This window comes from Panthera leo, chromosome F3 (assembly GCF_018350215.1).
Source record: "Panthera leo isolate Ple1 chromosome F3, P.leo_Ple1_pat1.1, whole genome shotgun sequence".
Lineage (NCBI taxonomy): Eukaryota > Metazoa > Chordata > Mammalia > Carnivora > Felidae > Panthera > Panthera leo.
In genome coordinates, this window is record NC_056696.1 from 27,308,712 (window position 1) to 27,332,615 (window position 23,904).

Sequence of the window (23,904 nt, forward strand, 5' to 3'; positions counted from 1 at the left end):
AATAGCTGGGCCCTATGTGGGCCCTGATCCTATGGCCAGGTCAAGTTGACACAAAGAGTCTCACTATGGATTCTTCTCTGGACACTGCTTTAATTGTATCTTTTATGTTCTGAGAAGTTATATTTTCACTATTGATATTTCATACGTAATCATTCCATTTTGATGTCCCTTGTAGCTTACAGCAGGGATGTGGGTTTTTTTATTTTTATTTTTTTAACATTTACTTATTTCTGGGAGAAAGAGACAGAGTATGAACGGGAGAGGGGCAGAGAGAGAGGGAGACACAGAATCGGAAGCAGGCTTCAGCTTGTTAGCTGTGCTGACAGCTCAGAGCCTGAAGCGGGGCTTGAACTTGCCAGCAGAGAGATCATGACCTGAGCTGAAGTCGGACGCTTAACCAACTGAGCCACCCAGGCACCCCTATAGCAGGAATGTTTTGCTACTAAATTTAGACTAAGCCATAAGTACAATGACTTTCCCTTTTGTATAAAGTTGACTGATTCTCACAGGCCAATACAAAGGTGAACCAGGACCTCCTAAGGGCCCAGATGTTGCTTTGAAAGGATTCTCTAAGGGGGTACCTGGACGACTCGGTTAAGTGGCTGACTGTTGGTTTTGGCTCAGGTCATGATCTCATGGTCGTGGGATGGAGCCCCATGTTGGGCTCTGGGCTGAGCGTGGAGCCTGGTTAAGACTCTCTCTCTCTCTCTCTCTCTCTCTCTCTCTCTCTCTCCCCCACCTCTCTCCCACTCACACATTCCCCCTCTCTCTCAAAAAAAAAAAAAAAATGTAAAAAAAAAGAGGATTCTCTCAGAACTTGAAAAACCTCACTTAAATATCAATAGAAACATGTACCTTTTTTGCCTAAACAGGTTTCTTAAGAACCAAGGTCAAGAATTTCTCTGTTGAATCTAAAAGGGGAAAACAGAAGCCATCACTTCTCTCTTATCCAAATGATCATAAATAAAAATATTATTAACAAAAATTATAATAACTATCATAATACCACCTAAAATATGTTTCCTGTGTTTTATACATGACCTCTTATTTCATTTTTGCAGGAGTTCTTAGAGATATCATACTCTACATCTTAAAGATGAGAAAACTCAGCCTCAAAGGAGATACATAACTTGCTTAAGATCACACATCCTTTTAAGCTAAGGAGCTAGGATTTCACACTGGTTGTGTCTGATTTAACACTATAGGAAAGCAAACACTACTGAGCCCATCTTTACCCTCTATCTTGTTCACTGACCCCATCCCCCTCCATGTGTTCCAGGGCCCCTAGGAGATTAATATACATACCTTAAAATGCCTACCAAGGCTGAGATGGAGGGAGGCTAGATTTGGCCCTCTGTAAGTTTGCTCAAGGTAATGTATCTCTCCCTTTCTTGATACACAGGTGGTGCCGCGAGATCTAATTAAATGTTAGATGTCAATTAGGTGCATGCAAACCCTTTGGTCTCACTACAGTGTCCTTCGGCACATTCCCTCGTTCTATAAAATCTGTAGATTAAGGTCCAGATTTCGCAGAGAATAACTCTGCAGCCGGATCACCATCTGCCTGATTCCCCGCACCCCCCCCCCACCCCTATCAGTAAGTTACCCTGAATAAAAGTCTATATCAACTGTATGGCGTGGCCTCCTTTCGTGTTTTCAGTCTCAAAGTGCCTTCTCAGTTAGGGGAATACTTTGCAGTCCCTCCTCCACCTTCTATGCAAATGCAAATGCAAAAGCCTATGCATTTTTTCAGGATGTCTCTCTTGACTCCCCTCTGCCCCAACTTGTAGCAATAAGATGGTTCTACTTCCTTTGGCAAAACTTATTTTCCAGGCAGAGAGAGGACGTTTGCTATGGTCCACCATCGATTAGGGAGAAGTCCAGCCCGGAATTCTGGAACAGAGACAGGCAGGCCACCAGCCACGGAAGGCCTTTGCCTGCAGAAGCCATATGGAAGAAGAAAATTCTGAGCCAAGCACTAATGAAGAGGAAGGAGAGGGAAATCAGGGCGGGGGCTGGGAGAGTGGGGGTTAGGCACAGCTGCTTCAGGAGGGGGACACTGACCATGGATCTTGCATGTGCTGGACACACCCATCACTCATGCCAAACCCATCCAGTTCAACTCAGCTGTCTGGCAGCTGCCCTTTAATGCAACGAGCAAACAACTTGCTACATTGAAGGTTTCAGTTAGTGTCTTTGGCCAAGTCTCAGCGGGAACCAGCACAGACAACCATGGGGGGGGGGCTGGAGGCCCCAGGAACAGCAGCCAGAACCCAGGTGCGGCTCAGAGTGCCAGCCAACTGGGCGCATTATCAGAACCCTGCTGCAAAGAGATAAGGAACGTCCTGATCCAGCCCCTAGAAGAGCAGGACTTTATATAGCAGCCTGTGTAGGCTGCAAGGGAATGTCCTGGCCCCAGGCCTCCCAAGCCCAAGCAGAGAGGGGAGTGGGTGGGTGAGAAGCCAGGAACTTATAAATAACCTCGTGTGCGCTGATGGGCTCAGTGGCTGTGTCTTACCAAAGCCTGAGATCTTGGGGAGGAGGGGTCACCTACAGATCGTTTTTACCTTCTTTATACTCCTCTGTATTTTCCAAGTTTTCCACAATGAACTCGAGCCCTTCTTACAGTCAGCAAACATGAACACCATGTTTAAAAAGTGAAAAAGAGAGGCCCAAAAGGAATTCCTTCAGCTAGGAATTCTGGTCACCATCCTTCCCCTGCTCATGAGTCCCCAGTCCTGGACCAGTCAGTCCTGTCCCCTCTTGTCTGATCTCTCCCAGAGATGCCCTACAGGTGCTTGCATGGACCCATTTCCCCTCTCCTCCAGGGTTCCTGCATTGCCCTTAACTTCCCCGCCCCCACCAGTTCAAATGTCACTGTTCTTGGCTTTGTTGTCTTTAGATAAGACGCCCCTGTTCCTCATCTCTGCCTGGGTGCAGAAAGGTCACTTAAGTATGTCTGTCCTGCCTGCTTCCTGGCCTCCTAATGCTAGCTTAGTAATGGGGGCAGGGAGGGGGGAAGCCATGATATTCCTGTATAGAGAATGTGCACTTTATGCCTCAGACTCCTTGTCTGTAAAATGGAGGTAATAATAACACCTGCCTCACAGAAATGTTATTAAGAATAAAATAAGAGTGAATGCAAAGTGCTTGACACATTAGAAATGCCCAGGTTGCCTCCTTCTCCACACTCACCCACCCCCTGAAGGACCATACTTACCAAACTTGGCCAACCTGACTTTCATTGTTTCCAAAAATAACTGCTCCTAGGAGGTGTGAGGATTCACCATCTTGACACTGGTAGTGATTCAAAGCAGGAGTTCTAAAAATGCTTCGGGAGGTGGCAGGCTCCTTGGAATAATAGCCTTCAAAGTGCCTCCTTATAAGGCAGCAGCCTCATTTGGATGTGTGAGTCATGGTTGGGCTGCTAGATAAACAGATAAAGGAATAAACATGTTGTTACTTTGTAGTAACGCCTTATGTAGTAGTCTGAGTTCAGCTCATGACCCTGGGGCAATGTTGAGGAGACAAAAGTAGGCGAAATATCAGCCAATCCCTATTTTTTGAGCAGTGCTATGTGCAAAGAGGCATTGTGCTAGGATTCGAAAATGAAACATAGACCAGCTATGAAAGAGAGGCTGTGAAAGAGAGGCCAGTCTAGCTGAGGAAGTAAAATGCAGATTCAGACAGAAAGCTCACTCAGCAAACAGGATATGAGCCTGGCAGGTGATAAGGTGGAGAGTCTGGAAGAGACCTTCCACAGGGTTCTGGAGGTCAGAGCAGGTCTTGTGGAGAAAATGAACATCATTAACAAGTGGGCACCAAGCCTTGTAGTTCCCAACGCAATCAGGTTGGTCTGAGAGAAAGGATCTCACACGTTAATGTCAACAAGGCATGGGGCACACCTAAGTACGCCATCTTGTTTGATCCTGATAACGGTATTCTGTGGTGTTATTCCCATTTTACAGAACAGAAAACAGCAGCTCAGAGAAGCTCAGAGAGGTGGAGTTATGTGCTGACAGTTACAACAGCAGAGGCAGAATTGGAACTAAGTTCTGCCTGCTCCACAGCCTCTGCTCTCGCTTCTGTCACCTGGCACCACTGAGACCTCCCTTAAAACTGTGTCCCAAGACATGGGCTGTCTGTGACCAGCAATGGAGCTCTCATTCCAAGGCTGTGGCCTTCCAACAGAGAGGATGCTGCCCAGAGAGGCTAGCAAATTCTTTGGAGCTATATCAACATTGCATTGCCTGCCAATATCATGAGAGAAGACGGGGTGACCTCTAAAGCCCAGATCAGAATAATAACTTTGATGACATTTTATAGTTTTAAATATTTAAGCCCTTCCTTCCACATACTAGTATTTTTCCCAATTCAGAAACTCATCCCTTTTATCACCACAACAACCCATAATGAGCCGCATGAACTTTTCAGGAATGACATGGGAATAAGACAGGAACAATCTTCTAAAGGTGATTTTTGCCCCCAGCTTTAAACCATTCAGTTTTGGAGGACTTTTGCGACATAACAAACAGCACCCGCCAGTCAGCATCGGAAAATTCCTCAGATGCACCTGGGTGCAGCCGATACTATCCTCCAAAGGGCTGACATATCATCCATGACCCTTGGTGTTATGCCCAAAGTCAACTGACACCAATATTACACAAAACCTAAGTATCACATTCCTGAAGGCATCAAACAGCAATTATTGAGCGCCAGGCTCATGGTTCTTAAAACCAGTTTGAAATTACAATCCAGTAATTCTTACAGTTATATATAGTCTATATAACTATGTCCTAATCATGAAAGAAGATGGGAGAGCCCTTTAAAAGAACAGTGTTATGGACTGTTACATTTCCCACCACCACCACCAAAATCCATATATTGAAATCCTAACCCCCAATATGAATATATTTGGAGAGACAGACTTTCAGGAATTAATTAAGGTTAAGTGAAGTCATAAGGGTGGGGCCCTGATTCCACAGAACTGGGGTCCAATAAGAAAAGGAAGAGCTCCTGGTGACCTTTCTGTCTGTCTGCCTGTGCACAGAAAACAGGCCATATCCGGAGGACCCAGCAAGAAGATGGCTGTCTGCAAGCCAGGAAGAGAGGCCTTACCAGAAACCAAGCCCAATGACTCCAGAGCTGTGAGAAAATGCATTTTTGTTGTTACGCTCCCCAGTATTTTGTTATGGCGGCCCAAGCTAATGCAAACAGGAACTCAGGCTGTAAGGGAGCCATAAAACCAATACCCAGGGAATGAGGGCAGGGGACAGGGTACAGGTCATGGAAGCGACTTCCGCTCTTTTGCTGGGAGCACAGTGTTGGAGAGAGTGTGAAACAAATACCATTCCTCTTCCATGAATTTAGTAATACTAAACCTGGTCCAGGAAGTGTGACTTAGGTACACAGTAAGAGTGGCTTCCGAACCCTGCCTCCAGGATGAGTCACTGTGGAGCCTGTTCCACAAAGCCGAGTGCCCAGCGGAAAGCTGATGATAACCTATACTCTCTGGAGGCAGACAGATTCTGAGAGTCAGGGAGAAACTGAGCCAGGTACCCTCAGTGCCTTTTCCCAGGCTCATTAAATTGTTAAACCACTAGGGAGAAGAGAGGAAGAGACAGAGAGAAGCCAAGAGTATTACCCTAATCAAACTCCCTCTGTATGGAAACATGAAGAGAGGGGAAAGAACGTTCCTCTCAACACTCATCCTAGTTCTGTTCCAGGCAAACACATACCCCTCTTCACGGCTCTCCAATACAGTACAATGTGTGTCCAGCTTTCAAATAAACAATAAGATTCACAACTTGCAAAGAAACTCCCCTTATTACACACATACACACGCACATACTTAAGCAATCCTAGGACACATCCCACATGGAAGGTAGAAATGTCCAGTTGCAGAAACTGGGTGAGCTAATTTGTGGCCCTAGTTCAGAAGGGCACAATAAACATGTGTTGAACATGGCTTGCACCCTTACAGCAGTCTCTTCCTCTTTTGCTGGAAGATGGGACCATTCATTCATTTTTTTTTTTTTTAACTCAACAGATATTTGCTAAATGTTTATTATGTGCCAAGCATCGTGCTAGGCTGATTGATTCGGAAAACAAGAAGCCAAGAGATATTGGCAAACAGCAGCCCTAAACCAGCTATTTGCCCAGGACACCTGTGCCATAGTCCTTGTCTCCTCCCCAGCCCTCAACCTCCTTACCCAAACACCAAGTACTGACATTCTATTCTTAATGTATCAAAACCCCTTTACTTTTTTCCATCCTCTCTGTTCTTCCTGGGTCTAGGCCATCATGTTCTCTTTCTTGGATTTCTGCAGCAACCACTTAATTGGTTTTCCTGTTTTCAGACTTAACTCTCATCCAATCTAACTGCCACAACACAGTGCACAGTAAGAAATTTGGCGTCACCTAAAGATCTACCCTTTGTCTGGGTTCCTAGGAGGAAATCCCTAAACTTGCAATTTTCACAGCAAGAGGAGTGTCTTTGTTATTCAATGTTGGGCTCTCATTTATGCTCACAAGATGAGTCAGAGTGGGGCTGGCTGAGTCTGAAAGACCAACCAAGTGATTGTGGGTGTGGCTTTGGGCCATGTGACAGCCTGACCTTCAGGGAGGGGAAGTAGCCTGGAGCTTAAGTTCAACCATGTAAGTTATTATGCAATCAACCATGACTTGGTAATGAAGCCTCAATAAAAACTCTAGGGGCGCCTGGGTGGCTCAGTCGGTTAAGTCGGTTAAGCGTCTGACTCTTGGATTTCAGATCAGGTCATGATCCTACAGTCATTAGGGCTCGTTCATAGGATCGAGTCCCACGCTGGGCTCCACCCTGACAGTGCTCCCTTACTAAAGCTTGCATGAACTAACGTGGTTGGCAATACTTGTGCCTATTCATGTAGAGATGCTGGGAAGTAATGCATCCTGAGGGCCTAGAAGCTTCATGTTTGGAACCCTCCTGATTCCAATTAATTATATCCTTGACTAATTCCAATTTATATCTGTTTATTATAATAAAAGTGTACTCCTAAGTATAACACTTTCCTAAATATCAGATTATCAACTGTGAGGGTAGTCATGAGAACCCTTGAATTTGCAGCCAGATGCTATGAAGAAAAGGTGATCCTGGGGACCCCGAACCTGGGGCTGGTGTCTGAAGTGAGGGCAGACTTGTGGGGACTGTGCCCTTAACCTCAAGTTGACTAACTCACTGCACACAGCCAGAGGGGTTTTCTAAAATGGGACTGTGATCACATCACATACCTGCCTAAAACCTTTGAGGGATGTCTCCTTTTCTCTAGGATGAAGTCCGATGCCAAAATACAGCTCCCAAGACCTCTGATGCTTCTGGCCCTACATAGCTCCTCAGTCTCATATCCCTCATATCCCCCATTCCCCTGCAAATTTGGTATTCCAGCCACACTGAGCCACTTGCCACTCCCTAAGCCTTCCATGCTCTCTCATTTTTTTCAGATCTTAGAACATGTGGCCCCTCATCCTATAATATTCTCTCCTCTCTGCCTTTCTCCCACACCCTTCTCTTAGCTAACTCCTAGCAGTCCTTCAAATCTCAGCTTAGATGGCACTTCTTCTGGGAAACCTTTCCATATATCCTCCACGAAGTCAGAGCTGGGTGCTCACTCCTCTCAAGGGACTTAGCCCACGTACTGAAATGGCCTGGTTACTGGTCTGTCTCTCCAGACCATGAACTTGCCGAGCATGAGGACTGTGTTTTCTTCCCTGTTATATCCCCCAGTAGTTAGCAGACTAACACAGAATTCCAAAGAGAGAAATGATACCTTTGCAGAGAAGAAACCTGGTAGACATCAACATGACTGGTGGTAAATGAGTAACTACACAAATGGGTTTTGGAAGGGTCTCCAGTCTCTTTGGCGGAGATTTGGAAAGCACCCTGGTTGTATCCAGTAGACAATTACAAGTTATCTTCCAAGATGATTCCACCCAAAGGTTGTTAATCTTATTTCATTTGAAGTTGATTGTTGTGGGTTTCAACTTTAGAGGATAATTTTTTTTAACTTTGTCTACAAAATTCTAAGAGAAGTCCCTATCTTGAGGTCTGTACCAACTGTGAATTGCCCTTTGGACGTTTCTTTGACCTATCAGTTTTCCACTCCATCTACAAGGTTATATGGCATTTGTGAAGACAGGGACGACAACAATGTGTTTAAACATAAATAATTGGATGATTTATTAAAGCAAAATTTATTACCAGTTCATACATGCCATATGCATCCATCCGTGCTTTCTTACTAATCAATACTTGATAAAGCACTTGCTGACTAGGTGAAATGGCATCTCTTTTTCCCTCCTTTTAGCTTTCAGTTAAAGCAATCAGCACAGACTTTTTCTTCCTTTTCCTTCCTTTCCTCTTCCCTTTCTGGCATGGAATAGTCGGCACCATGGCCCCACCAGGTACTGACAGCAGGAGAGGGCTTTCTTGTGGAGGCCCTTTGATGGCATACCTACTGGTGCCCAAGGACACAGGATGCTGGAGGGTGGGGGCAGGGAGTGGAGGTAAAAGATACACCTGGTATGATTGGGAGATTGATTATATTAAGCAAATAAGTAATCGTATTGAGCAAACAGGTACATATTGAGGATAATGAGAGCCAGGTTGAGAAAGGAATTGCAAACATAAAGAGGGAGAGAACTATAAAGAACCATGAACATGGAATGGAATTGGATGTATAAACATCAGCTTATTTTTTTAAGTATATAAATACAGGGATATATAGAAATAGCTACAGGTTTCAGTATGTGTATATACATATTTGTGCATATACATACATGTATTTCCTAGCTCCCTCCACCAAAAGGGTCTAGAAGCAATGACACCCCACTAACAATGAACACACTAGGTGGCCAGATCTTGATTCCTAAACACCATCCTCCACTGAAAGGAAGCAGTTCTCCCTGGGGAAAGGGGTAATCCAGGCTGCAGCAGGAAAAGTACAAGATGAATCTGAGTCATGTTGTTGTATCAGACTGCCAACAAGTGCTGAGATGATGGGGGCGTGTCAGAGGATGTGGGAGCATCCTGGAAGGAACACTGGCCATGTCTGAGACGGTCAGAGTATCAAGCTAAACAAGGTTGGCAATGGAATACAATCTACTGAATAAAATGAGAGCCCTTACTAAAATAAATCTATAAACAAACACAGAAAATGGGAAAGCTCCTTATTAGAGTAACCTGCCAAATAACAGAAGGAGAAGGAATGATGGAAATAGAAAACAATCATTTGGCAACTTTCAGAGTGGTGGGTGCAATAAACAGAGAGAAGAGCAGCCCCGAGGAGCCACATCGAGAAAGTTATTAGCCCTGCCTGGAGACTCAGGAAAGGCTTTACTCGCAGAGGCGCCATTTGAACTAGTCCTTGAATGAATACATTTCTACCGGGCAGGAAAGGTCATTCTCTACAGATTAGGGAGAATTGGAAGATGCTAGTTCTAGTTATGTCATAAATGATTAAAAACTTGCCAAAGCCCCAGGGACAAGTTTTCTCCAGTCCTGAATATTCTCTGTGATACCTCATCACACCGCACAACAGGATTCCCTCCTCATATTCTTTAACGTAATTATATATTTGAAACAACTTCTTCCTCTGTTCATTTTCTGATAACATCTGGAACTCCAACATCATGGTAGGGCTTCAGCCTCCTCATTCTCTTTTTTTGGTCTTTTGCTCTAGGTCTATCGTTAAGAATTTACCTTCTTCCTACCCTGTTACTTCCTGTTTTCCTAACTTCAGGGGCTTTTTATTCGTTGGGGTGCAAGGTTTCATTCTGCCTTGAAGCACTCTTCCCATTAGCTGGGGGATTTTTTTTGACAAGAAAGGTGTATCTAAGCCCATTTTCTGTAAAATCTGTCACTGCCTAAGTGGTACCCTGCTGCTTGAGGCCTCATCTGTCTCCATGGCAATGTTCTCAAACTATTCTGCTTGTGTAAGTTCAAGGCCCATCAAATCACTTATCATAACAGAGCCATTGTAACCCACCAATGCACACACATACACGTTCCGTGCATCACGGCAACATTCACAAATGCAGCCACGGTTTGTATTCGTTTCAAAAATCCTTTGAAACGGACAGGCCACTCATCAGCTGACTCCATTTACTCATTCACTCATTCATTTATGTATCCAGGCTTCGCGGAGGAGACACAGACATAAAAACACCTCCTCCTGGGGGGTTGGGGGTGAGAATCAGGGATGGCTTCACCAAGAAGTGGCCAGCTGAGACCACCGAAGAGAAAAGGCTTTCCGGACAAAAACAAAGCGTGGGCAAAGGCATGAAGGTGTGAATGAACATGCGAGGTAACAAAGGAAAAGTGTTTGATAATGAAGCAGAAATGGGATGGAGGAGGAATGTACAGAGATGAGACAGAACTGGTGCTAGAGAGAGGGGTAGCACTGAGGTCCTGAGGGGCTTGTAGAAAATACTAAGGAGTTTGCACTCCTTAAGCAATGAGGACGGTCTTAAGAGGAGGTGCAGCATTATCAGATTTGCATTCTAGAAAGCTCTCTTCTACTGCTGCCCCAGGTTTAATTAAAGGCCCAGAGCCAGGAACAAGCCAGAAACAATCTGACCAGAGATCAACTTGGGGGGTGTGCACAGGAAAAGAGTCAAGCACCACTTAAGAGGTAAGCCAGGTTCGACTGCATGACCAATTAGATGGAGGAGTGACAGATACCTTGAAGATGGCTGGGCCCATGTGATGTCAAAGAAAGAAGCATAATGGGGGGAGAAGATGAAGCACGTAGTTGGGGACAAAGATATTCTTGTCCTCCACTTTCCCCACACCTTCAATTCTCTATCACAGGGATAATACAATGACAAGCTAATCCCCACGGAGGTAAGATGTAAGGGCTTAACATGTGACACCCTCCACTGCCACCACCCCCTCCCACCCCCCAGCCCCCCCCCGCCACCAGGAATCATGTTTTCAGTTAATAAGAGAGTACCGTGCAGCCAATGCTAATCAAGGGAATGACTCTCCTATAGTGAAATTCTGGGCAACGTGACGGGCAAGTTGGGGGATGTTTTCAGGTGGGGAGATCTTCCCAGCATCCCTAAAATCCCATCACAGAGGCTATGGCTAAAACTCTTAGTGAAGAGAATGCTGTTAACATTTCATCTTCATTCCAAAGAACCCCGTTCATGCCATAGATAAAGAGATCTTCCTCCTGGGCAGGCTTCTGCTCTCTTAGCACGGGGTGATGGGACAGCAGATGTCACAGAGCTATGGGGTCACTGAGTTCAGACCCTGGCCCCGCCATTTACTTGTTGTGTAACCGTGGTCATGTTAGTTAACCTTTCTAAGACTCGATTCCATCATTCATTAAGCAGGGGCTCAGAACACCTGCCTCTCAGATTGGCGTGAGCCTCGATGTAAATGGCAAGGTCGCAGTCCACATTAGTGCCTTCTTGCGCCACCTCACCCCTACCCCCACCATCTCATTTCAGATTTGAATCTTCATCAGTCACCCTCGCTACCTCCACCATTTATCACAGTATCTTTCAACACCCAATTCACTTGGAGAAGCCTCATTCTCTCCACGTTCATGGGCCGTTAGCTGCCCTGACAACTTCAGGTGATGAAAAGCCACCGTTCGGGCTTGGGCGGCAGGCGCTCAGAGCCCGGCCGTGAGGGCTGTGCCCCAGAACCGCCTGCAGGAGGCAGCATCGGGCAGCGTGAGGCCAGCCGGGCCGCCTCCTGAAAACCGCTGGAGCCCGGCTGGGAGGAACCGCCGAGGAGGCGCTGGAATTCAGACTCCAGGTGACAAAGGACTCAGTTTACGCACGCGGCTCTGACACTCGGTCTCCCAAGGAGTCGGGTCTTTGGGGAACAGGGGAGGAGGCAGTGGTTTCCTGAAAGCACCTCGGGCCCCGGCAAGTCCAGCGAGGTTTTTCCCACACCCACACCTGGACTTAGTTACCTTTGAGCATGGCACCCGTCCTCCAGAAGCAAAAGGCATCTCCTCCTTCCCCAGCCTTAGGGCCCTTGTTGCAGACGCCCCTTCCTCCACGATGTGACGGGATGAGATGGGGAGCTAGCTCCCCCACACGCAGTTTTAGCGGCTCACGTGCTCAGCCCCATTCGGGAGTCCTGGAGGAGACAAAAGGAATCAAGGCACACAGCTCCTGACCCTTCGGAGCTATTAACATTGTTGAAGACGGGCAGATGTGAAACCGGAGAAGGACACAAGGGTACACGTCCTCACGTGCTCTGTTTCTGGGCGGGCACGGCCGGAGGCTCCGTGTTCCCCCAGCCCCGGGGCACATGGCCTGGCCCGAGTGATTTTTATGATTTGTGAATTCATTTACATGGAAAAAAGAAAGGGACAAACTGATTAAAACCACCCAAGGCTGCCCAGAATGTGGGATCACGGTAGGGACAGATGACCCGAGCTGTGGAAATTGGGAGAAGGGATTTACTAATGCAGGCGGCATTAAGCGGCCTGCAAGATCTGGCGGACTTGGTCACTGGGGGCCTCAGAGCTCAGAGCCAATGAGAGACGGTCGTCACTAACTCTCCTGTTGACTTGAGCTGGGGTGGGGAACTGCGATGTCACCATGACATCACCACCTTCCAGGAATCACTGAGTCAGCTTGAGGCCGCAGGCAGGACCCACTCACTTCCTCCAACAGCGGGGGCCACTCCCCACCCCCGGCAAGGCTTTGAGCTGGGTTTTCACCACCATCCACCAGTGCTCAAGACAGTGAGGGCCTGGCCCAGAGTCTGTCAGCTGGGCAGGGACACACTGGCGTGGTGCCAGCGGCACTCACTCCCACGGCGACCCATGCTGTAGGGTCCGCTGAGGAGAGAGGTCCCTAAGGAGAGGTGGCCCTTTCAGCTTTTCAGTCACTTGTACCTCCTTGTGAACAAACTGAGGTGTTTCTTTCTTTTTTTTTTTAAGTTTATTTATTTTGAGAGAGAGAGAGAGAGAGAGCAGGCACGTGAGCAGGGGGAGGGGCTGACAGAGGAAGGGAGAATACCAAGCAGGTGCCACACTTCAGCACAGAGCCCCACATGGGGCGTGCTCTCATGAACCATAAGGTCATGACCTGAGCCGAGATCAAGAGTTGGACACTTACCCGACGGAGCCACCCAGGCCCCCTGACAAACTGAGGTGTTTCTAAGGAACTAAGTTGTGAAGGAGGAATTAGGCAGGAAAAAGTAAGGGGAAGTTGGGGCTGGGGGAAGAAGTGTCAGAACAGAGGTGGGGAAGGCTTCAAAAAAAAAAAACAAAACCTTGCCCACTTCACAAACGAGGGTCGTTCCAGATACAGTGTCATACCTCAGTCAGCGTGGGGAAGCAGGGGGCTTGTCCGGGCCCACTGCTTTCTTGTAAGGTGGGCAACTAGACGGCCATACTCATCCAGTGGCCGGAAACCCAGGAACAGGGCCAGCGCTATTTGTAGCCCTCAGGTGATGACTTTCTCTTGCCCCTTCCTCCCCAGGTCAGACCCTCCCCTTCCCTGTTAGAGGATTGAAGTCAGAATCTGTGCATACTATGTCAGAGTCTATTTCGCCTTTTCCTTAAACCCAGTGCTCTGTAAGCTAGTCTTATGAAGACAAAAATTAACCAGTAGGCAGTAATGAGATTTTATAGCATGGCGAAGGTCCTGTACTTTCTTCCTCTCTCTCTCTCTCTCTCTGTCTCTCTCTCTCTCTCTGTCTCTCTCTCTCTCTCACTGCCTCCTCCCACCCCATACACACACACACAACCTGCTGTTTTGATCTTTTATCATATTCTTTCACTTAATGCCAACAAAAGCCTACCAGGTAAGTATTGCCATTTCATAGACAAGAAAACTGAGATTCAGAAAGGTGGAAGAAATTTTCCAGGGTCACCCAGCTAGTGGGTGACAAAGCCAGTCTCAGAAGCCAGGGCTATCTGACTCTAAGGAGCTGGGGCCTTACTACTCAGATACTCTGACTCAAAATAAGAGCCTCTCCTGAGTCATAAATTATAAAATTAGAATTTCAATCAGCAAGTCACAAAATCTTAAGGTTGGAAGACATTTTAAAGGTTGTCCAGGCAGCTGTCCTGAATTACCTGAGTAATATCCTGGCTTCTGCGTGGAGACACCAGCTCCAGAGAATGCATTGTGTCCTGATTCAGCCAACGCCCGCTCAGAATTATTAAACATTTCTTTTGGGTTTGAAGCTGAAATCTCTCTCCCTGTAATGTCCACACACTGAGTCTGCCCTCAGGAATGTGGAGGACCTTGAGTAGTGTGTCACTCCTGAATTGTTTTTCTCTAGACTACATGCTCTAGATTCTTCTTACCCACTCTCATGTGGCAGTTTCTCATTGTCTGAATGGGGTCTGGTTCGACAGGTCAGTCTCACAGTGAGACCCCAGCACGACTCCAGTGCTCAGGAAGGGAGCTGACCAGCCCAGAGAAGAATGGGACCAGACTACAACCCCTTCATTTTATCTCACAGATCTTTTTGTTGTTGTTTTCTTTTAAGTGTTTATTTGTTTTTGAGACAGAGCATGAGCAGGGAAGGGGCAGAGAGAGAGGTAGACACAGAATCTGAAGCAGCTCCAGGCTCTGAGCTGTCAGCACAGAGCCCAACGCGGGGCTCAAACCCACGAATGGCAAACTGCGAGATCGTGACCTGAGCCAGTCAGTTGCTTAACCAACTGAGCCACCCAGGCACGCCCACAGATCTTTTTTTTTTTTTTTTTTTTAATGTTTATTGATTTTTGAGAGACTGAGACAGAGCACAAACAGGGAAGGGGCAGAGAGAGACACTGAATCTGAAGCAGGCTCCAAGCTGTCAGTGCAGAGCCCGATGCAGGGCTCAAACCCACGAACCGTGAGATCATGACCTGAGCTGAAGTTGGATGCTTGATTGAGTGAGCCACCCAGGTGGCCCTATTTCACAGGTCTTAATATGCTGGAGACTCATTTTGCTCTTGTTATGAATGAAAACCTTTAAGTGCCTTTCCCCTGTGCTGACCCCTAAGCCACATCCTCTCCCACCCCTTGTCCAGCTGGGTTTCTGATGTTCACGACCTGTTCTCTCCATGTAGACCATGCCTAACAAGTACTCCTGGGCAGTCTGGCCATCCCTCTGCCCCGGTACCCCTGCCCCACCAGGGTTCAGCCTCACCTTCCCTCTGGCGCCAGCTCTGTCTACTCTGAGACCTTGCCAAGGGGTCCCCCTGACCCAGTCACCCCTCAACAGGCATGCTAGCTTTTAATTGTCTGCCACCTTATGCACCCCCAGGCGTCACCTGGGAAGTTCTGGAGAAGAGGCAAGGGCCACGGTGTCGGGCCCTCCCTCTGCTGAAACACAATCTGCCAGCATTTCCACTGCCATGCATACCCTGTATAGGTATGCATACAAGGGGTTCTCCTCCCACTGATCCAAATCTGCTTTCTACTTCCTGTCACCCCATCTCAGCTGTTTCCACCACCTTGCCCCCCCCACCCCCATCTGTGGCTGGTGGGCAGGGCACACAGTGCCTCACCCCCTTCTCATCCCTTCTGAGTCTTGCTCTAATCTCCTCTAGGCACCAGATGAATATTTCTACAGGACAGGTACTTCCTTTGTGTCAACGTCTCTATTCTCAGCATGATGGCTTAACGCATTGCTCTATGCTCAGACCCCCAAGCCTTGCTCTAGATACAGAAAGGGAATCTTCTTGAAAAGTAGAAAACCTTTTCCTTCTCAAGAACCAGGCTCTCAAGATTATTGATTATTAGCGTGGTATGGATTTTTTTTTAAACCCAATTTAAAACATGAAGCCGAGAAAGACTTCTTTGTTCCAGGATGGGGCTCCCCTGAAACCACAAACCCATTTATTCAATGAGTAGGAACCTCTTGGTTCCTGAGAGCAAAAATCCAGTATTCCAATCTGAAAAATAATATCTTGTTTCTTCTTTATGCCCAAGACAAACATCTGAAAGAACTTCCCTCTTTTGCATCCCATTCTCCTTACAGTCTTCTGTCCTTGCCACCAAATCCTTCATGTGTCCCAAATTCTGTTTCCCCTAGATCTCTACTTGACTCTTAATGTTTATTTTTTTTTTATTTTTTTTTAACATTTATTTATTTTTGAGACAGAGAGAGACAGAGCATGAACAGGGGAGGGTCAGAGAGAGGGAACACAGAATCCGAAACAGGCTACAGGCTCTGAGCTGTCAGCACAGAGCCTGACGCGGGGCTCGAACTCACAGACCGCGAGATCATGACCTGAGCTGAAGTCGGCCGCTTAACCGACTGAGCCACCCAGGCGCCCCAATGTTTTTTTATTTTTGAGAGAGAGACAGAGAGACAGAGCATGAGCAGGGGAGGGGCAGAGAGAGAGGGAGACGGAATCTGAAGCAGGCTCTAGGCTCTGAGCTGTCAGCACAGAGCCCGATACTGGGCTCAAACCCACCAACCATGAGATTATGACCTGAGCCGAAGTCGGACACTTAACCAACTGAGCTACCCAGGTGCCCGCCTACTGGACTCTTCATTACTACTTCTATTAGTGATCTTTTGAGGGTCTGTTTTGCTCACTCATCATCCCGCCTTGTAACATCATGTTCACATCCTCCAAAGGTGTGTTCCCATCTGCTCATCTCACTGGGCTTTCAACACAGGTATTAGCATATTAAAATATATTTTTTAATGTTTAATTATTTGTTTTGAGAAAGAGAGAGCAGGAGCAGGGGAGGGGCAGAGAGAGGGAGAGAGAGAATCTCAAGCAAGCTCCATGCTGCCAGCATAGAGCCTGACTCAGGGCTCAATATTGCAAACCATGAGGTCATGACCTGAGCCAAAACAGAGTCCAGACACTGAACCAACTGAGTCACCCAGGTGCCCCGGCATTAGCATATTTAAAACCAATTGAACTGTGATTATTTTCACCCCAGCTGTATTACTCTCAATGTACTTAATATGGATGGGAAAGTGGGGCTTGCTGTATAAATGACATGACCTGATTTATTATAAGCAATTATAAGCATAGATGCAACAAGGTCTAAACCAATGGTGACCATACCTCCCTGCCACTCTCCTGGAAACATCAGCCCCTATACCACTCCCATCAGATACTAACTCCAGCGCCTGGACTTCTAAGCTTCATTCTCATTCAACCCATCAGTTCCCTCCAACCACCAAGGCCTCACACAACTGCCTTGGCCTCAACTTGGAGCCAGTCCTCAATCAGCAGGATTCTGTGGGCTTATGCAGCCTCCACCCCCTCCCCCCAATCTCTTCCCACTCCATAAAATTTCCCTATCACAGAAGCACATTTTCATTTGCTTTCTCTAAGGCATTTCAGATTCGTTCATTCATTCTGCTAATATTTATGAACACCTTCATCATCAGGCACTGTTCTGGGCCCTGCAGCTACAGTGATTAGCAGGCTGCACAAAGCCAGGCTTTTAAAATTCCATTCTGGTGGAGGAGATGCCAAACACACAAGGACACAGTGAACAGACAAGAGCACCGTAGACTGTGACTGCATTCTTCGAAGGAAAGAAACAGGATCTTTGTAAAAGAGCACAGAAGACAGCCCTTAAGAAAGGAAGATCAAGGAAGATTTCTCTGAGGAGGAGGCTAATATTTAAACTGACACCTGCTAGGGGCACCTGGGTGGCTCAGTCATTTAAGCATCTGGCTCTTGGTTTTGGCTCAGGTCATGATTTCATGGTTTCATGAGTTCAAGCCCCTCGTTGGGCTCTGTGCTGGCAGCATGGAGCCTGCTTGGGATTCTCTCTCTCTCTCTCTCTCTCTCTCTCTCTCTCTCTCTTCCTTTCCCTCTCTCTCTCCCCCTCCCCAATTTGTGCTGTCCCTGTCTCTCTCAATAAACAAACAAACAATCAAACTTTAAAATAAAAAACATAAAGATAAAAATAGACACCAGCCACATGAGAAGAGGCAGCAGGGCAGCACGGAGGAAAAGTGGTCCAGACTAAAGGGTAGTCAAGAGCAAAAGCCCAGCACCAGGGAGGAGCCTGGAGGCAGGGAGACCCCCCCACCCCCCAGGCCTGCCAAGGTCAGGGTAAGAGCTGGATTTCATACTACCTGCTGGGAGGGACGTGAACTGATAAAAATGGTCAAAGGTCCCTCTGGCCACTGTGTGGAAAATAGAACTAGGGATTGGAGCAGGGGAGGGAGTGGGGAGGAAAGAAGCCATCCAGGCTATTGCCCTTATCTCCACAAGAAATAATGACCACGGTGTGGGTAATGATGATGGAAGGCAGCGGAAAGATGGAAAGACGGAGGTACAGTTTAGAGGGAGATAGATTTTAGAGATAGGACTGACTTCCGTCATATTGTCGTTGTCAGACTTTAGGCAAGTGCGTGAAGGAGCATTCACACTGGGAGTCAGAGAGACAGGTGAGGAGTCGGGACAGGAGTCAGAAACTGGGGCCTGAGAGAGGTGTCCTGCTGTGCACAAATGATTTGAGTGAAGAGCTGAAAGCCTGCTAGAAGGATCGGTAGGGGTGGGGGTAAGGAGAGGCAGAGGTGTGCCAAATACTACAACCTGAACTTTGAAAGAAGCTGTGCTTCTTGCACGGTGTCATAACTCATGAAGTGTCTGATGGGGCATTTCCTGATACGACACAGGACTGTTGCTCTCTCCAATTGTTTCAGTGTAAACATGAGGATGGGAGCCATACGCACACATTTCTAGACCAGCTCCAGAACTTGCCTGTATTTGTAACAATGATTCTGCGAAGGAAAGAATTCCAAGTTCCTAAGAAGTGACCTATAAATAAACCCTTGGAGCACAGCTTGTAGGGAAGTTACTCTGCCTTACCCCACTGAGGCAGGGGGGGCTAATTCCCTTTTCACACTTCACACTTGCCACAAATCTGCTTTTTCTTACAAATCAGTATTTCTGCTGCTTACTCATGTTCAGCTTGTGGCCAATTATGACACTCTAGGATTTATTTTCTTCTGTAGTGTTGCCCAGAAGGGTTTAAGCTGTTAGTGTTTGTGCCAATTCATAGTAGAATGGCCCAGAGGAGTCATAGCAGGAAACATTTTTAAGAGCCCTTTAAAGAGAGCCATACCTCCTTATAAGCAAAGGCTAAAGAAAGTAAATTATTTTAGAGTCAAGGGTGAAAACAATTCCGTTTTTAAAGACCTATAAATGTAACCCAAGATTTCCCAGACCTGCCAATCTGAGACACAAGAACAACAGGAATGCATATTTGGCTGGTTCTGAACCACATTTGCTCTAGGTCCCCCCTGAGACTCCCCACCCAGTATCTCTGGGTGTCTCCAGGAGGACGCTCAAAGTCTCCAGAAAGGACAGTGGTCAGGAGCTGAGACAGATGGCACTCCACTGACGACCAGGGGTATGAGCCTCCGTTTTCTCATCCGTAAAACGCAAGATGTAAAATACGAACGTAGGGATAAATCTCACCTCAAGGGGCTGTTCTAGGGACAAAACGACCTAATACCCACAAAGGATCAGAGCATGGTGTCCAGCATCTAGGAACCATTCAATAAGGAATACCCACCACTACTGCAGCCATCACATCACATGATCATCAATACCCACGCTACTCCCCCACAGCGGACCTCTCCCCCCTCCCCTGACCAAGGCATTCTTTCCAGGCCCAGCTCCAGATTACCATGCCTCAGAATCCAGTAGCAGCTCCCAAGGATCTCTGTAGTCTTCACACAAGTGGGCTCCTGGCCAGCCAGCCCCGCCAGACATGCCCAGGCTTGCCTCCCTCACTCTCAACCTCAGGCCGGACGGCCGACACACCAACTCAGAGGTCCAGGAACACATGGGCAGAGACACAGCACTAGCAGTCCTGCCACTCCCTGCCACTGGCTGCCCCCTCCCACAAGGCATGCTGCCTCCCAGGCCCCCAGGCCAGGAGACCACCAGCCCTGAAGAAACTGGCTCCTGTCAGGGATGGTAAATGGAGGCATGAGCCTTCCTGAGAGTCTCTGAAATTGTTACTAGGCCCTCAGAGGAGTCAAAGGTGACAGCCAAAAATAAATCACCTACAATAAAACCCGGCAATTGGGAGAAAACAGCTGGGGCACAAGGACACCTGGTGCGGAAGACAGAGGAGAGGTAGGGGTAACACATCAGCTCCCCTCAACTCTTCCCCCGCGAAAGCCCAGTGCTGCCAACACGAAGCCAAAAAAGAAAAGCACTTGAGGCAGCATCCCCTCAAATGCCAACTCTGTCATTTGTAGAGTGACCTTTGACAAGTCTTTCACCTTCTGGGGAAGCACAATTTCCTCATTTAAAGCCAGGAGAGCAGCCCACGCTGCACACCCACCTGCAAGGAGGCCACTGCCGTCACCTTCACCTTGACTCTGCTCAGTGGCACAGTCCTCTTCGTCTTCCCTGTGCACTTGCTGTGCGCGCTGGGGGCTGTCAGGCCTGGAGAGTGAAGGGGGGCAGAATACACCACCCCAAAATAGGCCACTTGGAGTAAGGATTTTCAGCTGAAAGCAACTGAGCTCTCTGCACTCCTGCTATTTGCCCAGAATCAGCGCATACATTTACAAGAGATCCCTTATCAGCCCAGAGAAGGCACCAGAGGAAGCTGCACAAACTTCACCAACCAGCCCTTATCTTCTTCCATTAATTTCCCGGCGATATTTGCCTTCCCAAGTTCCCCACCCTTGGAAGGCTACAACCCTTTTCCTTTGTCTCGTCACTTTTTTACAAGTGTATTGTTCTTTTGTTAAGATGCTCTAGAAGCCCAGGTTCTGTGCACCCCTTCGGGTTACTCATCACTGAGTGCTCCCGTGTGCATGTGCAATGTGTGATAACCTTGCGTCTTTTCTTTTGTTAATCTGTCCTTTGTCAAGCTAATTTGCAGGGCCCCAGTCAATCAGAAGAAAAAGAATAATTCCACCCCCCCTACAAAAGCAAAGCTGGTGGTGGCCGGAGAAGTGTCGCTCTTGAGGGGAGAAGAGGCTTCATCGCTCCCAGGGGTGTGCACTTGTAGTGCAGGCCAGGACCACCAGAGAAGCCCAGAGCATAGGTAGGCCCTTAACTCAGGAAGAGGAAGAGGGGGCCTCCTGGGAGGGACACCTGACCTCCTTGAAGGACAAGCTGGGAGTGCAGGTGTAGAAGATAAAAGACCTTCCAGGAAGGGAACCGGAGGCGGGAAGGGAGCTATAAATGCAGGGTTTCTCTTGCAGGAAGGAGTTGTGAAGTGAGCGGAGAGGCGAGAAGCCAGAGGGCCTGGTGTGAGTGGGAAAGGAGCTCTGGCTGGAGCCCACGGGAGTAGGGAGCACCCTGTCCAGGCCAGGAACAACATGTGCTTCAGGACACAGGTCACACTGATGTCCCTGCAGGGAATGGAACCAGGTGGCGGGGACTGGTTGGGAGACCACCGCCTAAGTCTGCAGAGAACAGGGGCCAGAGCAAGGTAGCTACGACAGAAAGAGATGAGAGGGGAAATGGAGAGAAGCCACCGGCTCAGGTCCTGCAGGGAGGTCAGGCTGCAGTGAGGAGCAATTTGACAGACCCGCGGGTCTCCTTCTTCCCACTGCACCTGGTGGCTTCCACGCCTTGTTTCCTTGAACAAGACCAGCCTGTGACTAGCAAAACTCTGCAAACAACCCCGCGGTGGGTCAGTGGCGCCCTGACTGCAAGATAGAATCGTCTAGGGAGCTTTTAAAATGCCAGTGCCTGAGCCAGTCTCCAGACCCATGAAATCAGAATTTCTGGGGGTGCTTCTGTTCTCCCAGAACAGTTTCTCGCCCCCCTTCACTGGACAGTTTCCTACCTACCTGTCAACTTAGCTGAAACCTGCTTCCTGTGCAAGGACGTTCAGACTCCCCCTCGCCCTATGCTGTTCTTGCCTGTGGATGCCTCTGTGCCCCCAACTCTCAGTCCCTCAGGGGTGAGACTTCGGCTTATGTATCCTTTATCTGACCCAGAGTAGACACTAGATACACACTTATTGGATGAAAAAAGGGAATGAGTGGATCTTTTTGAGAAGCTGCCTCTTCCTAGACCTCTACCTCCTCATTAAGGATGGGGACTAACCCAAATCCAAGATCTGGGTTCAGTTTTTCAGCTGTTCAGGTGGAGTGTTTGAACAGAGGTCAAGAATTGGTGAAATGAGGGACCAGGAGTAGTGAACAGCCTGGATGACTGTCTCTTTCCCCTCTCATGCAGAAGTAAAGCCAGGAGAAGGAAGCTGTCTCTTTTCTCCAGGGCAGGCAGGGCCATTGGCATACCCCTTGAGCCAAAATGCCACCCCTGCCCCACTGCTGGCCTTCGTGTCCCTGTGGAAGGGTGGACAAGGCCTTCCTTGAGAAAACCAGAGGAGTAGGTCTTGCAAGACGAGCCTTCTAGGGAAATCCTTCATCTATAACTTCCCTGAAGGTCTGAGGGACCCACATCTGGGAGCAGGGACTGTATAGTTATCTTTGACCCTCAGCACCAGCTGGTAACTGGGCCCCACAGCTCCCAGGGCATCTAACGTCCTGATGCCACTAGGAGATACAAAATGTAAAGGCAATCCCAATCAATGAGCTCAGCACCTCAGGGGAGAATGAAGCAGACAGACATTCAAGATGAGGTTTTGGGGTTGATTCTCAGGGAGCCCCTGCTATTCCCTGTGGCCACCTGGAAGTCGAGCCAACAACTGACCTCACCAGGTTCGAATTCAGATCTCCTTTCTGTCCCCTCCCCCACCGAAAACACCCCCGCTCTGTGACTTCCCCATTTCTATAAACAACCACGCCATCCCCCCAGCCAGAGCTGCATTCCGCTCCGTGTATGATTGATTCCTCCAGGCCGCCCGCACACCTCTCCACCCATGCCCTCCCCACTGCTCACAGGGTGGCCTCACAGCGTGGCCTCCCACCGTGGCCCCACCACTGTCCCTTCCTGCTCAGCTCCCCTCCGACCACTGCCAGCATAGCCCTGACCATGTGATTCCCTTCATCAAAACTTTTACCGGACCCCACCCCCTAGAGAAGGAACCACAACCCCCATGGTGCCTTCAAGACTCCACAAAATGGCTCCAGCTTGCCTCCCGGGCTGGATCTCCTTCCAGACGCCTGGTCACGTTCCGCAATCCGCACCAATCCCCACACGGGCCCTGTGCATCGGTGCCTGCTATTTTTTCCATTCAGAAGAAGCATCACCCTTCCAAATGTCAAAGTGCTGCTCAGTTTTCAAGGCCATTTCAAAGGCCCTCCACGAAGCCAACCCTGACTCTGCCTTGCACTGTACTCCCATCAGGCCTGGCCAGCAGCACAGCTCAGTGGAGAACCCCAGGCCTCTGTGGCCCAGTTTGAACGGTAGCTTTGCCCTCTACTAGCTGGATGATGGTGGGACAGTCTCCCTGGGCCATGATTTCCTCGCCTTCCTGGTTGCTTGTGAGGACTAACTGGGCAGCACTTTACCAGTGCTTGATAAATCACAGTTGATACAAAGTTGCCTCTGTTCCTTCTTCAGGTGGCTCCGCTGAGCCAGCCGAGAGCCCCTGTGCAGACACACCTGAATGTGAACGACATCTCCAGTCAAGCCCTGCTTGTTTCCAGCTGTCCATCAGCTACATCTGGTGCCCTCCTTGCTGGGGGGTTGCTAAGCTACAGCCTGACCTTCTTCAAGGCACAGGAGCCCCTCTGGCCGTGAGCACATCCCCCATTGCCCACCCTGCTCCTCAAGGCTCCTCAATGAGCCCTTGAGAGCCCAGCAGCACCAGTGCCATGACGTGCACGTCCACTTGGGGGTACCCCCCACCACGAGAGCTGCAAAGTGCTTCCCAGAGCCTCCAACCAACCCATGATCTTCAAGTGACTTTAATAGAGGGGAAAATCCCATGTTGATTGGTGTTAAATGGACCAATCTGCACTAAATCAACCATATTAGCGGTATGCGTTCTCCCGGCCCTCTCGGTCATGATTTCATTTGGTGC

The 23,904-nt window shown here is 48.4% G+C and overlaps 1 long non-coding RNA gene across 1 annotated transcript; it reads right to left on the reverse strand.

Annotated features, from left to right (window-relative positions):
- Positions 1 to 855: 855 nt before the first annotated feature.
- On the reverse strand, positions 856 to 14,180 carry LOC122212042. Its single transcript, XR_006198958.1, has 5 exons — positions 14,088 to 14,180; positions 11,964 to 12,133; positions 3,221 to 3,427; positions 1,306 to 1,417; positions 856 to 911 (listed from the first exon to the last, which is right to left on the reverse strand). It is a non-coding gene; the product is annotated as an uncharacterized LOC122212042 (long non-coding RNA).
- Between the last annotated feature and the right edge of the window lie 9,724 nt (positions 14,181 to 23,904).